The sequence below is a fragment of the Panthera pardus genome, unplaced genomic scaffold (assembly GCF_024362965.1).
Source record: "Panthera pardus isolate Hobbes unplaced genomic scaffold, ASM2436296v1 HiC_scaffold_16, whole genome shotgun sequence".
NCBI lineage: Eukaryota > Metazoa > Chordata > Mammalia > Carnivora > Felidae > Panthera > Panthera pardus.
The window spans coordinates 143710871-143728797 of record NW_026526721.1 but is presented as its reverse complement, the minus strand read 5'-3'; the positions used below and the strand labels follow the sequence as shown (position 1 = coordinate 143728797).

The following is a 17927-nucleotide window of genomic DNA, read 5'->3' as shown; positions in this document are numbered from 1 at the left end:
AGATAAGTCCCTTCTATTGAAAAAACAAAAAACAAAAATACCTTTTGCCCTCACACAGTTATATATACTTCTTTAGAATTTTTTTATTTTAATTATAAGTTTTAGTCAAATGTAAACCAACCATAAAGAATAATTTGGAAATTTGCTTTATAATTTTAGAAATATTTAAAATGCTTTACTTTAGAGGGTGCTAATAACGCTGTGAAATAGGAAGGGTAAGGACTACTTAATCATTGTACATATGAGGGAAATGAGGCACAGAAGGTTTCAATGCCCCCCCTTCTCTGTCCTCAGTTGCTAGGAATGATACCATTACTTGTCTATTAGAGTCAAACAAAGCAGATATTTGAAAATCATCCTTAACTCCGCTTTTTTCCACATGGCCGAACTCCAATCAGCCACCATACTCTAACAGTCCTACATCATTTTAATAATGCCATGCCTCCACCCTCTGCCTAGACTGTCAGAACCAAGGCAACCATCACTCCAGATTATTCCCACAATGTAAAATGGACCAACCTGCCTCTCGTCTCACGGATGCCCAATCTCTTTCCCAATGACTACCATTTTGTGAGACGTTAATTTGATGATCTCTCAGCCACCACGTCAACTATTTTATTTTTATGAATAAATACAAACTCCTTGCTAGAGCATATAAGATCCTTCATGATGCAGCCTTCATGAAACCTGAGTATCATCTCTCGCCATTTCCCCTGTACTCACCAACCCTAGTCATGCCTCCACCTCATGCACCGTATCTTCCAGCCACACAATACTTGCTTCTGGTTCCAGAAGCTTCACACTATAAATCTCTGCATGTGTTGTTCTCTGTGTCTAGAGACACAGAGAACTCATCCTCATTGTTTTCACAGATCACTTCCTTTCCTGTCCTTCAAAATTCATTAGCTATGTCTCCTTCCCCAGGAAGCCTTTCAAGCATTCCCTAGACTAGCATGAGATGACTTTCTACATGCACGTAGCAATATCATAGCACTTACCACTCACAAACCACACTGTTTTCCTGTTCGTCGGTCTCACCAGTAAGTTCCAACCGGGTCATTACATGTCATGAGATTGTTTTGGTCCTCTGCATGCATATGTGTGCCATCCGTTCTTTTAATAGCTTTCAAGACACATTAAGATACATATACATCTTAACACATTAAGTGGGCTTTCCTGGGTAGAGCACTCAGCTGGGCTCTAGAGAACCCAAAACACATAAGATATGTTCCTTGTCCTTAAGGGAGATTTCTACAAACCTGAAACAGGAGAAAACTCCAGGAAAAATAACACATACCCAATGTGATAGGCTAAATGATGGTCACACAAAAGATGTCTACTCAGACCTGTGAATGTAACCTCACGTGGAAAAAGAAATGGTCTTTGAAGGTGTAATTCAGTTAAAATTTTTGATATGAGATCATCCTGGCTTATCCAAGCAGGGTCTAAATGTAATGACAAGTGCCTTTATAAAAGGAGAAGATACTAACACAAGAGAAGAAACAGTGGAGAAGGTGATGTGAAGACAAAGGCACAGGTTAGTGCCATGTGTCTCTGAGTCAAGCAATGAAAAGGACTGTCTGCAGCCGCCAGAAGCCATGAGGCGTATGGAACACATTCTCCTATAGCTTCCAGAAGAAGTCAAACCCACTGACACCTTGATTTTGGAATTCAGGACTTCAAAACTGAAGGGGGATAAATTCCTATTGTTTGAAGTCACCCAGTTTGTGGTGATTCATTATAGCAGTCCCAAGAAACTAATATACCAGTAAGTAACAATATCTGAAATAATAAGAAAATAAGACCTCACCTATTTTCAACGGGCTTTTGCACAGATAAACACATGTCCAACAATTTAAGATGGGATCCTTTTCTTTCTGCTTGCATGCTCTTTTTCTAACCGTCAGACCCTAACGTAGGGATGTGCATGGAGAGATGCACTAAATGCTTTGTAAATATTGATTGACAGATAACTATATTTTGTATGATAAGGGAGCGATACTACCACAAGTGAAGCAAAAGTGAAAACAAGTACAGAAATGTGGGCCTCCCTTACTTCTAAAAAGGAAAACAAAAATCTGTCAGAAATAGGAAAGAACTGTCAAAAGTACACGGTATTGAGTACAAACGTTGTGAAACACGAGTCACAGTACAACTTGTTTTGTGACAAGTGTAAATGCATACATTTTCCATCAAGTTAGCAAGGAGGTATCGACTACCTCATCCAAAGGACATGTGCTCTTCTCCAACATTTTAATCACACTCTGCAGTAATCTGCAGTTCAAGAGAGGTAAGCTGATAACTGACACATTCAGAGCTATTTAGGATTTTAACACTGGGGAAAATGGTTTCTTTGAAAAAAAAGGGGGAGGGGGGAAATAAAAGAGCGAAAAACATATGATAAAGACTATTGCCTGGGACTGACAAGGATGGGTGACGAATGGCAGCCAAACTTTCCTCCTTTTATGATTTGAAATTCAATAACCTGCATCTTTTGATGGTAAGTGTTGTACTGCCTACTTCAGGGGCAAAGTCCCCCGAACTCCCCTGCCACGCATGCTAGGGCAGCGCTTACAAAGCTATAAAGTGCTATGTAAATCGGTGATAAAAATAGCAGTGAAATCATCTGCTTCCACATAATGGTAATAGTTAATAATTATTGAGCATTTATCATGCAATAGGCACTTTCTAGGCTCTTCTCAAATTACCTTATTCAATACAACAATCTATTATTATCTCTATTTTACAGAGCAGGAAACTGAGGCAAGGGAAATGAAGTAAACTGCCTGCTGGTTGAACCAACCAGGAGGTGGTAGTGACAGGACTGAAACCCAGCAGGCTCATTCCAGGTCCCTTGGTTGCAATTACTGTTTTCTCTTGCATCTAGATAGAATAACAGTGACTGGCAACAATTAAAAAAAAAAAAAAAAAAGTCATCCTATAGAATGAATCCGTCCTTACTCCACATCACAAAGCACAAATTAAACAACCACGTTAGTCGCACACATAACCACGTGAAAACGTGTGGAAAATAACAACACAGTCTTTGCAAGATCCAAGATTCAACAATGAGACAGACGTGAATGTGCCTATAGCACAGTGCTCCAAACAAAAACAGGAATTTAACAAATATTGAATTAAAAAAAAAAAAATATATATATATATATATATATATATACATATATATATACACAGATTATTCTATGACCCCCTTTCCCTATCTTTTAAGCATTAGCTAAAAATTGGGCTGAAAATGCATAAAGATCAAAATTGAAATCCCCAAAGTATATAACAAATCCAGAAGTCATTGCCTACAGCAGAAATACATGTTATATTTTCACTAAACTGCTCTCTTTTCTTCCTGGGCACATAGAAAGGGCTCCGATTTGTAGCCCAGCTTGCATCTAAGAGGAGCCACGAGATCTTTCCTGGCCGACGGAATCTGAAAATTTCCATACATACCTCTAGATCTGGTCACTAAAACCTACCCTCCTGGATCTAAGGTATCAGCTCTGGCAGACCAGTCCTCCAACAGAGAACAATGAGAAAAATTAGATGCAATAGAAAACAGAGCAAAACAAAAGGCAAACTTAGAAGGCATGGCAGAGTTATCAGGGCAGACGGAACTTAAGAAACCCTGATGCTACCCACGAGTGACAAATCACCGAGGTGAGCATGACTTTCTCTACCACTTCCATCAACCTCATCATCTCTCAGCATGTGTGACAAAGTGGCCAAATATGGAGAGACAGAGCAGAAAGCGGTTGCTGGGAAACTAAGATGCTAAGCTTTTGGCAATGCATCATGTTGGGGGGGACAATTCAGAAGTTTAGGGTCCACCTCAGGGCAAAGTCTCTGCAGGATCATACTCCACGGTTAGAACAAAGCCGAAATGGACCACATCTTACAAGGATTGGAAACTCAGCCTCAAATCAGCTCTAATCATTTAGCCAGAAAATAAATCGAATCTTTTATGGTAAAACGTAACAGTATCCATAGATTCTAATATTTATTAACAAAATGTCTGGCCTTCCGTTCAGAATTACCAAGCATATGAAGAGACACAAGAGAAAAGGAATTAACAGAAACAAACATATGGGTCATCCAGATATTTGAGCTACCAGCACAGACTTTAAAATAACTGTGATTTGTATGTTCAGGAAAATCACGTGAAGATGAGAATTTCACCAGAGAACTTGAAAAATAAAGTGGAAATTCTAGAATTAAAAAATAGATAATTACTGAAATTCACACAGCTTAGAATTCTATACCAAGTGAAAATACACATCAAATAATGAAGGTGAGGAAGGTTTAAGGAGCTTCGAAGTCACTCACCACTCTGTCCCAACAACAAGTAAGTACAAACTAAACAGAGTGAAAAATCAACAACTCTTCTTGGATCCCTAAGAAAGGGGAGGTCCAAGGACAACTGCTGCCCCTCAAGACCGGAGAGAAGGGTGAATACAGATCATCACAGCTTCCCAGAGCAGAGAATCACGAAGAAATTGCCACAAGAACAAGTGCTGGGGTAAGAAAATTTGAACTGTGATTTATGAATTAATTGCTGAAGGCTCAGTGTGGGCAACTCTCAGAGTTAAAAACTCCAGGGGGACCCAATCACAGGGAAGGTCCACAACATTGTGAGATTTACCTCTAGGAGCTCAGCCAGATTCCTTTAGTAAATATCTGGAAAAAAAAAAAAAAAAGGGAAGGAAGGAAGGAAGGAAGAGAAAGGAAGAAAGAAAGAAAGAAAGAAAGAAAGAAAGAAAGAAAAGAAAAGAAAAGAAAAGAAAAGAAAAGAAAAGAAAAGAAAAGAAAAGAAAAGAAAAGAAAAGAAAAGAAAAGAAAAGAAAAGAAAAGAAAATCCCCACAGGCTTTCTGAAGGGAGAGAGAATAAGGAACCATTTTTCAAATAAGCCAGAGCGCTCTGTTCTTCATAACAAGGCCCATCCTCAGGGAAAAATAGTTAACCTGAAACTAATCTGCTGGGGTCTTATCAGAGCCTAGTTTGCCTGGGGAAAGGTAAACACCCAACACCAGTCTATTGGTGCTATCCTGTCCCACCTAAATGGAGAAAAAACCTGAGAAACACTTGTGAGAAAGTTCACAGTCCAGACACACAGGATCCCTGAGAGACTGAGACCTAATCACAGGACTAGAGAGTGCTTCCTGGGCGCCTGGGTGGCTCAGCTGGTTGAGCGTCAGACTTCAGCTCAGGTCATGATCTCACGGTTCGTGAGTTCAAGCCCCGAGTTGGGCTCACTGCTGTCAGCCCAGAGACCATTTCTGATCCTCTGTCCCCCTCTCTCTCTTTCTGCACCTCCTGGCTTGTGCTCACCCGCTCTCTTTCTCTCTCAAAAAATAAGTAAAACATTAAAAAATAATACTTATATAGACTGCTTCCCCTTCCCCACACCTCACCCCCACGTCACTAAAAGGCCTATCCACTGGAGTTGCTTTGACTCAGTACATCATGTCTGATTATGAAGAAAAAGTTAAGAAGGCATACCAAGAGGTAAAAATATAGTTTGAAGAGGCAGAGTAAACATCAGGATGCTTGCTACACCAGATATGCACCATTATGGCAGGGAAATTGGAATCATCAGATTAGATATTTGAAACAACTATGATTAATATGCTAAGGGCTTTAATGGATAAAGTACATGGCATGAGAGAACAGATGTTCAATGTAAGCTAAGAGATAAAAATCTTGAGAAAGACTGAAAAAGAAATACTAGAGGTAAAAAAAAAAAAAAAAAAAAAAGAGCAAAGAAAACAAAAGAAACACTGTAAGAGAAATGAAGACCAACTTTCATAAGTTGATATAGACTGGACATGGCTGAGGAAAGAATCAGTGAGCTAGAGGATATAGCAATAGAAAGATCAAAAACTCAAAAGCAAAGAGAACAAAGATGAAAAATACAGAACAGAATTCCAGGGACTGTGGACAACTACAAAAGGTGTAATGTTCACAGAACGAGAATGCCAAAAGGAGAAGAAAGAAAGGAACAGAAGAAATATTTAAAATAATAATGACAGAATTTCCCCCCAATTAACATCAGACACCAGACCACAGCTCCAGGAAATTCAGAGTTCACCATGAAGGATATATGTCAAAAAACCTCCACCTAGAAAAATGAGATACAAAGAGAGAGGGAGGCAAACCATAAGTGATTCTTAAACACAGAGACCAGACTGAGGGTTGCTGGAGGGGAGAGGAGTGGGGGGATGGGCTAAATGGGTGATGGGCATTAACGAGGGCACTTGTCACTTGTCAGGATGAGCACTGGGTGTTATATGTTAAGTGATGAATCACTAAATTCTACACCTGAAAACAATACTACACTACATGTTAACTAACTTGGATTTAAAATTTAAATAACATGTAAAAATTATTTTAAAAAATCTATACCTAGGAACATCTTCAAACTACAGAAAATCAAAGATTAAAAAAATATATATCCTGAAGGAAGCAAGAGAGTGAAAACACATTACCTATAGCGAAACAAAGATAAAACTGCATCCAACTTCTCAGAAACCACGCAATCAAGAAAAGAGTGGAGGGAAATATCGAAAATATTGAGAGAGAAAGGAGAGAAAAAAAGAAATTAGACATTTCATAACAGACAAAACCCGAAGAATCTACATTACATGAGTTTTTACAGTGTGCTTTACTTTGTGAAAATTCATCAAGCCACATACTGAACATGATAAAACTTTATTTTCTTCTAAAATGTTTACAGAATGGAGGGGAGATGAGAAATAGTAAGCTTTAATGACTATATTCACCCTTCCCACTGTAAACCACCTGTCACAGTCTCCAGTACTCGATGGGAAAACTAATTAACTTCATGTTCACAACTTTGCTAATTACAAAATCCTGGACATTTTGACTACTGGACTTTCAATTACCTAAATATAACCAGAAAGTACATAGGGTTCCTGAGCCTTTATCCAGAGTCAACGATATACACACTAGGCAACATGGCACCCGGTGATCGTTCCGAGTCCTTGGCTGTACAGGTTGGGGAGGCCTGAACCAGGCCTCCTATGCCGAGATGCTTCAAAGCCTTGTTGAAAATGTCTGGGTCCCCCTTGAAGCCCCATCACACCCAAGTTTACCAGGAGATTTAGGTAGGAGTGGGGTTGATGGGCATCATCGTTCATAAAATCAGGAGCACTGATGAAAGAAGTCAAGCTTTGAAAGCCTTGAGGCCTGGACCTGCTCAGGGTCATCATTAACCAGCTTTACTTGGAGTACACATCAGATGGGGCATCAGTCTGGCTGTAAATCTCAGGTAAGCTCTGTTAGAGGAGAACACGGAGCACTGCTGTTCACTTGTAGACGTATTGCCTTTGTGGCATGAATAAAAGCACCTGTGAGGTGCACCAAAAAAAAAAAAAAAAAAAAAAAAAGGCATTGTGTTTGTAATTATTTTCAAACCCTCCTGAGATGGTCTGCTTGCTCTTTTCTTGTCTTTGTGCTCAAGGCAGAGGATGCAGTGGAGGATGGGAGTCACAGCCTGGAACATAGCTGCCCCATCAAAAAACTCATTTTGGACTTTTTGTGAGTGAGACATAAACTTTAATTGGGTGGAGTTACAATATTTAAGGCTGTTGGGTATATATTTAGTCCCATGTAACTAACGTACTGCTATTAGAACTTGCAAGGTAAACCAAACCACCAAAGGGTCAAAGATGAAAAAAAAAGGGGGGGGAGTGACAGAAAATGTAACATGTTCATCAAGTACTGTTTTGTGCTGAAGTCTCTATTGATAATAACTAACATTCGTCAGCATTTATCACTAGCCACTGACGATGTAACCTTCGTTAGATACATTGTTTCATTCAATTTCTACAAACACCATTTCAGGTGAGTATGATCATTATTTTTTTTGTTTTTTTGTTTTTTTTAATGTTTATTCATTTTTGAGAGAGCGAGACAGAGCGTAAGTGGGGGAGGGGCAGAGAGAGAAGGAGACACAGAATCTGAAGCAGGCTCCAGGCTCCAAGCTGTCAGCACAGAGCCGGATGCAGGGCTTGAACTCACAAACCATGAGATCATGACCCGAGCTGAAGTCAGATGCTCAACCAACTGAGCCACCCAGGTGCCCCTGATTATCATTATTATTATACAGATAAAGGTAAATGAATAACAGACTGACTTTTTTTTTAAGTCCAATATACTTAACATACAGTGTTATATTAGTTTCAGGAGTACAATACAGTGATTCACGAGTTCTAAATATTACCCACTGTTCATCAAGATGAGTGTATGCTTAATCTCCTTCACCTAATTCACTCACCAACCACCCCTCTGGTAACCATCTGTTCTCTATAGTTAAGAGTCTGTTTTTTGGTTTGTCTCTCTTGTCTATTTTTGCCTTCGTTCATTTGTTTTGATTCCTAAATTCCACATACGAGTGACATCATATGGTATTTCTCTTTCTCTCACAGACTTATTTCATTTAGCATTATACTTTCTAGCTCCATCCATGTTGTTGCAAATGCAAAACTTCATTCTTTTTATGACTGAATAAGATTCCATTGTGTATATAACCACTTGTTTATTCATTCATCTATCAATAGACACTTGGGCTGCTTTCATAATTTGGCTATTACATGCCGTTATAAACATGAAGGTGCATGTATCCCTTTGAAATAGTATTTATCTATTATTTGGACAAATACTCAGTAATGTGATCCTTGAATCATAGGGTAGTTCTATTTTTAACTTTTTGAGGAATCTCCATACTGTTTTCCATAGTGACTGTACTCGTATGTATTTCCACCAAGAGTGCACAAGGGTTCCTTTTTCTCCACATCCTCACCAAGACTTGTTGTTTCCTGTGTTTTTAGCTATTCTGACATGTATGAAATGATATCTCATTGTGGTTTTGATTTGATGATGAGTGATGTTGAGCATCTTTTCCTGTGTCTCTTGACCATCTGTTCATGTCTTCTGCCCATTTGTTAATGGACTATTTGGTTTGGGGGTGTTGAATTGTAGAAGTTCTTTATTTATTTTATATACTAACCCTTTATCAGATAACCCATTTATAAATATCTTCTCCTAAACAGTAAGTTGTCTTTTAGTTTCATTGATTGTTTCTTTCACTGTGCAGAAGCTTTTTTATTTTGATGCAGTCCCAATGGTTTATTTTTTGAAACTTTGTTTCCCTTGCTTCAGAAGACTTATCTAGAAAACACTATTGATATGGCTTGTCAAAGAAGTTACCCACCACCTATGTTCTCTTCTATGATGTTTAGGGTTTCAGGTCTCACATTTAGGCCTCTAATCCATTTTGAGTTCATTTTGTGTATGATGTAAGAAAGTGGCCCAATTCATTCTTTTGCATGTAGCTGTCCATTTTTCCCAATACCATTTGTTGAAAAGACTGCTTTTTCCTCACTGCATATTCCTACTACCTTTGTCTAGGATTAACTGAGCATATAGTCATGGGTTTGTTTCTGGGCTTTGTATCCTGTTCTGTTCTATGTTTCTGTTTTTGTTTCTGCACCATATCGTTTTAATTACCACAACTTTGTAGTATAACTTGAAATCTGGAATTTTAATAACTATAGCTTTATTTTTCTTTTTCAAGATTGCTTTGGCTCTCTGAGATCTTTTGTGGTTCCATAAGAATTTTAGGATTGTTTTGTTTAGTCCTATGAAAAATGCTGTTGGTATTTTGATAGGTATTACATCAATCTGTAGATTGCTTTGAGTATTATGGACATTTTAACAATACTTGTTCTTCCAATCCATGAGCATAGAATATCTTTCCATTTGTTTCTGTCATTTCAATTTCTTTCCTCATTGTCTTATGGTTTTCAGAGTATAAGTCTTTCATTTCCTTGGTTAAGTTTATTCCTAGGTATGTTATTATTGTGTAGTTGTAAATGGGATTGTTTTCTTAATTGTTTTCTCTTTCTGCTGCTTTGTTATTAGTGTATAGAAAGGCAACAGACTTTCTACATTGATTTTGTATCCTGTGACTTTACTGAATTCATTTTTATCAATTCTAGTAGATTTTTAGTGGAGTCCTTAGGGTTTTCTCTATAGGGTGTCATATCATGTACAAATACGTCTAGTTTTACTTCTTCCTTACCAATCTGTATGTCTTTTATTCCTTTCTCTTATCTGACTGCTATGGCTAGTCCTATTATTTGGACAAATACTCAGTAATGTGATCCCTGAATCATAGGGTAGTTCTATACAACCCAGGTGCCCCTGATTATCATTATTATTATACAGATAAAGGTAAATGAATAACAGACGTTGTTGTTCTATACAACAACATCCAGTACTCTGTTGAATAAAAGTGGTTAAGAGCGGATATCCTTATCTTAAGAGAAAAGCTCTGTTTTTCTTCATTGAGTATGATGTTAGCCGTGGGTTTTTTACATGTGACCTTTATTCTGTTGAGGTATATGCCTTCTAAATTTCTTTGTTGAGGGTTTTAATCATGAATGGATGTTACACTTTGTCAATTTATTTTCTACACTGATTGAAATGATCATATGCTTTTTATACTTTCTCTTATTGATGTGATGTATCACATTGATTGATTTGTGAATACTGAACTACCCTTGCTTCCCCAGAATAAATCCCCCTTGATTGTGGTGAATGATTTTTTTAATGTATTATTGGACTTGGATTGCCAATATTTTGTTCAGGATTTTTGTATCTATGTTCAGTAGAGGTATTGACCTATAGTTCCCTTTTATTTGAAGTGTCTTTATCTGGTTTTGGTATCAGGGTACTACTGGCCTCATAGAATGAATTTGGGGGATTTCCTTTTCTTCTATTTTTTGGAATAGTTTGAGGAAAATATATATTAACTCTTTTTTAAATGTTTAGTAGAATTTGCCTATGAAGCTATTTGCTCCTGGACTTTTGGTCGTTGGAAGTTTTTGATTACTAGTTCAATTTCATTGCTGGTAATTCCTCTGTTCAAATTTCTTATTTCTTCCTGGTTTAGATTTGGGAGATGATATGTTTCCAGGAATTTAGCCATTCTTTCTAGGTTGTCCAATTTGCTGACAAATAATTTTTCATAATATTTTTATAATCCATTGTGTATTTCAGTTGTTATTTCTCCTCTTGTTTCTGATTTTGTTTGAGTCCTCTCTCTCTTGCTTTTTGTTGTTGTTGTTGTTGTTCTGATGAGTCTGGCTAAAGGTTTATCAATTTCGTTGATCTTTTCAAAACGCCAGCTCCTGGTTTCCTTGATCTGTTCTACTATAGGTTTTTTTTTTCTTTTTTGTTTGTTTTGTTTTTTGGTTTTGTTTTGTTTTTAGGTTCTATTTCATTTATTTCTGCTCTAATCTCTATTATTTTCTTCCTTCCATTGGTTTGGGGTTTTGTTTCTTGTTCTGTTTCTAGATCCTTGAAGGTGTAACATTAGTTAGGTTGTTTATTTGAGATTATTCCTGCTTCTTGAGGTATGCCTGTATTACTATAATCTTTGCCCTTTGAACAGCTTTTGTTGCACCCCAGTGATTTGGGACCATTGTGTTTTCACTTTCACTTATCTCCATGTGCTTTTTGATTTCTTCTTTGATTTCCTGGCTGACTCATTCATTGTTAGTAGCATGTTATTTACCTTCCACATTTTTGTGCTCTTTCCAGATTTTTTCTTGTGGTTGATTTATAGTTTCATAGCATTATGTTCAGATAAGATGCATGGTATGATTTCATTTTTTTTTTTTTAATTTGTTGAGACTTGTTTTGTGGTCTAATATGAAATCTACTCTGGAGAATGTTCTATGTGCACACAAAAAGAATATGTATTCTGCTTCTTTAGGTAGAATGTCCTGAATATATCTGTTAAATCCATCTGGTCCAATGTGTTGTTCAAAGAGACGGTTTTGTAATTGATTTTTGGTTTGAATGATCTATCCATTGAAGTGTCTAGGGTGTTAAAGTACCCTACTATTATGGTATGACTATTGATTATTCCGTTCAGGTTTGTTATTAACTGCTTTATGCATTTGGGTGCTCCCATGTGGGTATATCAGTATTTACAATATTAATATTTACAATTGTTATATCTTTTTGTTAGATTGTTCCCTTTATGATGACATAGTGTCCTTCTTTGCCTAATGATACAGTGTTTGTTTTAAAGTCTATCTTGTTTGATATAAGTATTTCGGCCCTGGATTTCTTTTCCATTTCCTTTACTTTCAATCTGTATGTGTCTTTAAGGTCTGAAATGAGTCTCTTGTAGGCAGCATATAGATGAGTCTTGCTTTTTTATCCATTCTGTCACCTATCCCTATGTCTTTTGATTGGAGCCTTTAGTCCACTTGCATTCAAAATAATTACTTATAGGTATGATGTTATTGCCAATTTGGTACTTATTTCATGGTTGTTTTATAGTTCTGCACTTTCCTTTCTTGTTCTCTTGTGACTATTTGGCTTTCTTTAGTAATATACTTAGATTTCTTTCTATGTTTTTGGCATATCTATTGCTGGTTTTTCATTTTTGGTTACCATTCAGTTTGTGTATAACATTTCTGCATATAGCAGTCCATATTAAGTTGGTGGTCATTTAAGTTTGAACACAGTCTTTACTCCTTTTCCCCCCATGTTTTAGGTATATGGTGTCATACTTTACATCTTTGTGTGTGTGTGTGTGTGTGTGTGTGTGTGTGTGTGTGTGTGAGAGAGAGTCCATTCACTGAGTATTTAAAGATATACTTATTTTCATGGCTTTTGTGCTTCCTACTTTTCTCACTCTTACTTGTGGTCTTTCCTCTCCATTCAGAGTCCCCTTTAATATTCCTTATAGGGCTGGTTTACTGGTCGTGAATTCCTTTAACTTTTGTGTGTCTGGGAAACTCTTTATCTCACCTTCTGTTTGGAATGATAGCCTTGTAGGATAGAGTATTCTTGGCTGCAGATTTTTTTCCTTTCAGCACTTTGAATATATCATGCTACATCCTTCTGGCCTGCAAAGTTTCTGCTAAAAAGATAGCTGACAGCCTTATGGGGTTTCCCTTGTATGTAATTGCTTTCTCTTCTGTTTCTGCTTTTCAAATTCTCTCTTTATCACTACAAATTTTATTAAAATTTGTCATTTTAATCATTATATGTCTTGGTGTGGGCCTCCTTGGATTGATTTTGTTGGGGGAGTTCTGTGCCTCCTGGATCTTGATTTCTATTTCCTTCCCCATATTTGGGAAGTGTTCAGCTATTATTTCTTCAAATAACTTTTCTGCCCCCTCTCCTTCTTTCTCCTTCTGGGATCCCTATAATGCTTGATAGTGTCACTGAGTTCCCTAGATCTATTCTCATTATGCAATTTTTTTTTGTTTCTCTCATCTGCTCAGCTTATTTTCTATTACTATCTTCCAGGTAAGATTCATTCTCCTACTTCCTTTAGCCTGCTATTTATTCCATCTAGTGTATTTTTTATTTAATTTATTTGTTTTGAAAAAGAGAGCAGGAGAAGGGCAGAGAGAGAGGGTGAGAGAAAGAATCCCAAGCAGGCTCTGCACTGTCAGCACAGAACCCAACGTGGGGCTCAAACTCACGAACTGTGAGATCATGATGTGAGCCAAAACCAAGAGTCAGCCACTTAACCGACTGACCACCTAGGTGCCCTACATCTAGTGTATTTTTAATTTTATTTATTGTGTTCTTCATCTCTGATTGGTCCTTTTTTTATCTCTTTTGTAAAGGTCTCCCTGATGTCATCCACTCTCTTCTTGAGTCCAGTGAGTATCTTTATGACTGTCACTTTAAATTCTATATCAGGCATCACATATCTCCATTTGTTTAGCTCTCTTGCTGTGATTATGTCCTGTTCTTTCAATTGGTACGTATTCCTCTGTCTCACTTTGTCTAACTCTCTGTGTTTGCTTCTACATGTTAGGAAAGTCAGCTATGTCTCCTGCTCTTGAAAGTAGTGGCCTTATGAAGAAGAGGTCTTATAGTGTCCTACAGTACAGTGTCCCCTGTTCACCAACACCTGCATTTCAGGCATATCTTCTATGTGTGTTGCATGTGCCCTGCTGATTTTGCTGAGCTGATTTTTCCTTTAGTCCAGTTGTCTGCAGTGGCTCTCTTTGCCTATCGTGCACAGTGTTTGGTCCCTGTGGTGTTAATAGGCCAGTCGGGGGCTTCCTTGGGCTTGCCAGAGATGCAGTAGCACCAAACTGCAGGGTGTTTTCCCTGCGCTGTCCCTTGAGAGGCTTTCATCGTTGAGCGGGGCCTATAGCCAGACCAGTTGTCTGCCTCCAGCCCACTGCCGCAACCACATTCCGACTTGCATGTTTGGGTATCTTACACTCCCCCCAGGACAGGAGTCACCTTGGAGTGGTGCTGGCCTCTGGTGCAGCTGCTTGCACACTGTCAGGCCTTAGGTACCAGCCTGGATGGGCTCCAGACAGGAGCATATTGGAGGGGGGTATCTGCCGCAGCGTGCACGGGGGGGTAAGGAGCAGCAGTGTTAGCAAGTTAGGTAGTGATTGCTGGAGCTGTGCTATTTCCTGCAGGTGGCTATGTGTATATGCTGAAAGATGAGGTGGGATATGGACCTTGCCAGTTCCTTTGCTCCTAGAGGAGTCTCCCAAGATCTCTATCCCTCTGGAACATGCTTCTGAGATGAATAAACTACTCTCCTTCCTGTATACCTCAGGTGTTTTTCAAACTGCTGCTTCCATGCTGTATCTGTACGAGGTTGTTTGTTGTCCTATCTCTTAAAGGGCAAGGACTCAATTTTCGCTTGCCATTCTAGTTCTCCCAGAGCCGAGCCCACTGATTTTTAAAATTCCAGTTTTTAAGTCTGACTGGTAGTAAGAACTCACAAAATTCAGCCCCTCTGGTTTTCAAAGCCAAATGTTATGGGGATCCATCTTCCCCATGTGGGCTCCCTGGTGTGAGAGTTTTTTTCCTCTCCTCTCCCTGACATCCTTCCCTCCCATGGATGGCCATGGTCCATTTCGCTCCCAACTGTGTCTCTGCCATTCTTACCCTCTTCAATGGGGCTTCTTCTTTACATCTAGCTGTGGACAGTCTATTCTGCCAGTCTTTGGGTCAGTTTTTGGATTATTTAAACTGATGTGGATGTTTTCTAGTTGTATCCATGGGATGAGGTGAGCTTAGGGTCCTCCTGCTCTGCCATCTTCCTCGGAAGTCCTCTAAACCTACATTTAGAAAGCAGCAATCCATTCCAGAATCCACTCCATTCTAGATTCAAATGCAGGTCAGTCTTGGCCATTCACCAGAGCTAGTGAATGCCATTAGACCAGCATTTTTCATACTGAGCTATCAGATCCCTGGTTTCTCAAGGAACTGTGTGACTTAGGAAGTTACTTTAACTCTCCATGCCTCTGTTTCCTCATCTGAAATTCTCAAATCAAAAACAGTAAAACCAGGACTATTCTAAAGATCATACATATAAATTGCTTGAAAAGTCCTGGACACATGGGAGTTGTTTAATATCAGGTGGGTACTGTTTTTACTAATGCGGGTGGGATTATCAAATAAATAGATGACTCAAGCAAAATAAAAAGGGGGAGGAGGTCCGTAATGAAATAAATGTGGCAAACCGTGGCATTAATTCATTTAACAGATGCTTATTTATGGCCTATTATATATCAGGCACTGATACAAAGACGATTTGTGCAGTTCCTCTCTTGAAGTTAGTAGACAGAAGGGGAAAAATACAAGAACAAGTGAAAAGCAAGCAAAGTTACAAACCGTGAAAGGTTCTGTGAGGTGGAACTTGAATGTACCTTTGAATACTGGGAAAATGTAGAAGAAAAGAAGGTAAGGGACAGGCCACAGGGGAAAGGAAAATAACTCATGAAAATTTTCCATGAAAATCAGACTTGTCTCCAGCTAATAGTTTTATTCCTCTTTGTTGTTCCAAAGACTGATGCATAATCTCATCAAAAACTGTATCTTTCTAGATATAGTCATTTGTCCAATTCCACTATTGTTACTATGATAATCAAAACACAGAATAGTACAAATAGAGAAGAAATTAGAAACTTTAGTATAAACAGTAATTATGTGAATGAGGAAACTGAGGCCTAGAGAGGCTCAATGAATGGTGCCCCAATCTGGCTGCCTGGACCCACACTGTTCCCATAACATCATTTTCAATCCTCACAGAGCATCATTTCCTGAACTAGAAAAACAAACAAATTAGCAAATATTTATGGAGCTTGGTACAATGCTAGGGGCTAGGGAGGATTAAAACAAGTAAAGTGACTAACAATATACCCCCTGCCCTCAGGGTGCTTAGAGTCTGGTTGAGGGAGCGGGTAGGAACACAGGGAAGTAATACAATCAACTCTTAATAGAATTTCAGGACAGCAACCGAATAGAAAAACAGACAGCACTTCAGTCTCCAGTGTATCTAAAAGCACTAATTATTTTAAGAGTCTAGGGAGGGGTTTGGGGTACCTGAGAAGTTCTTTTGTAAGAAATCCAATCTGAGTTAGGTGTGGAAAGTCTGGCAGTATTTGAGAAGCACAGCGAAAGAGAACATTTCCAAACGAAGGTAATAAAGGAGTTATGCAGGGAAGTTCAACGTGTATTGCATTTTGAGGAATAACCACGTATGCGTGTAGCAAAATAGGGAGTGGCAAACTCCAGGCAAATAAAAATGATCAATTCAGTGGATCCTTTGGTGTGAAACCCCTCTTAGAGCTCATGACGATCATCAGGAGGAGTATTCAAGTCTCTGTGGACCTGGTATGGCCTTCATTCATTGATTCATTCATTCATCCACCCATTTGATATTTAGGGACAGCTTGTTCTATGCCAGCCAGTATTCTAGGCTCTGGGGATATACAAATCAACAAAACATAGTCAAAGAAAAGAAATATCCTTTGGGAGCTTATATTCTGATTTGGTGCTTCTCAAACCTGGCTGCACATTATAATTTCCTGAGAAGATTTTTAGAAGGATCTGAGGAACCTTAAATACACATTAATAGGTGACAGGAGCCAGTCTGAAAGGCTACATACTGTAAAATTCCAACTATATGACATCCAGGAAAAGACAAAACTAGAGACAATGAAAAGGATCAGTGCTTGCCAGGGGTTCCAGGTGGTTTGAGGGGAAGGATGAACAGGTGGAAGACAGAGGAGGATGTAGGGACACGAATCTATTCTGCACTGAGACTGTGATGGTAGACACATAACATCTGCACTTATCAAAACCCACAGAATTGTACAAAACGGACTGAACCCTAATATAAAGCATGAACCTTAGTTAATAACGTATCGATGCCAGTTCACCAATTGTAACTAACACACCACACTAATCTAAGATGTTCACAACAGGTGACAGTGTGCAGGAAGAGGGGATACATGTGAACTATCTGTACTTTCACAACTTGTCTCTTAACCTAAACTATTCTAAAAGATAAACTATATTAACACTAACAGTTTTTTAAATTATAGATTTTACCAGGAATAAAAAAAGATCTGCACTTGGGCCACACACCTGGAAATTCTGATGAAATACAATGATGAGTCTCAGGTACTCTTTTAAAGGGTACTCCATGGGGCGCCTGGGTGGCTCAGTCATTAAGCGGCTGACTTCAGCTCAGGTCATGATCTCACCATCTGTGAGTTGGAGTCCCGCATCGGGCTCTGTGCTGACAGCTCAGAGCCTGGAGCCTGCTTCAGATTCTATGCCTCCCTCTCTCTTTGCCCCTTCCCCTCTCATTCTCTCTCTCTCTCTCTCTCTCTGTCTCTCTCTCAAAAATAAAAAAATAAAATAAATGAAATGAAATAAAGGGGGTTCCAAGCTTCTAAACCTACAATACCAAATACTAGCAAAGATTTCAGACAACTAGAACTTTCATCCATTGCTGGCGAGAGGGCAAAATGGTGTAACCACTTTAGAAAACAGTTTGGCTGATTCTAATAAAATTAAACATATACTTACTATATGCCCT

The 17927-nt window shown here is 38.6% G+C and overlaps 1 protein-coding gene and 1 pseudogene across 8 annotated transcripts in view; one reads left to right on the top strand and one right to left on the bottom strand.

Moving 5' to 3' along the window:
- Nucleotides 1–17927, bottom strand: part of RBMS3 (RNA binding motif single stranded interacting protein 3) — a 1319689-nt gene that overhangs the window by 1104833 nt on the left and 196929 nt on the right. The window lies entirely within an intron of this gene.
- On the top strand, nt 7059–7242 carry LOC128777337 (ATP synthase subunit ATP5MPL, mitochondrial-like; annotated as a pseudogene).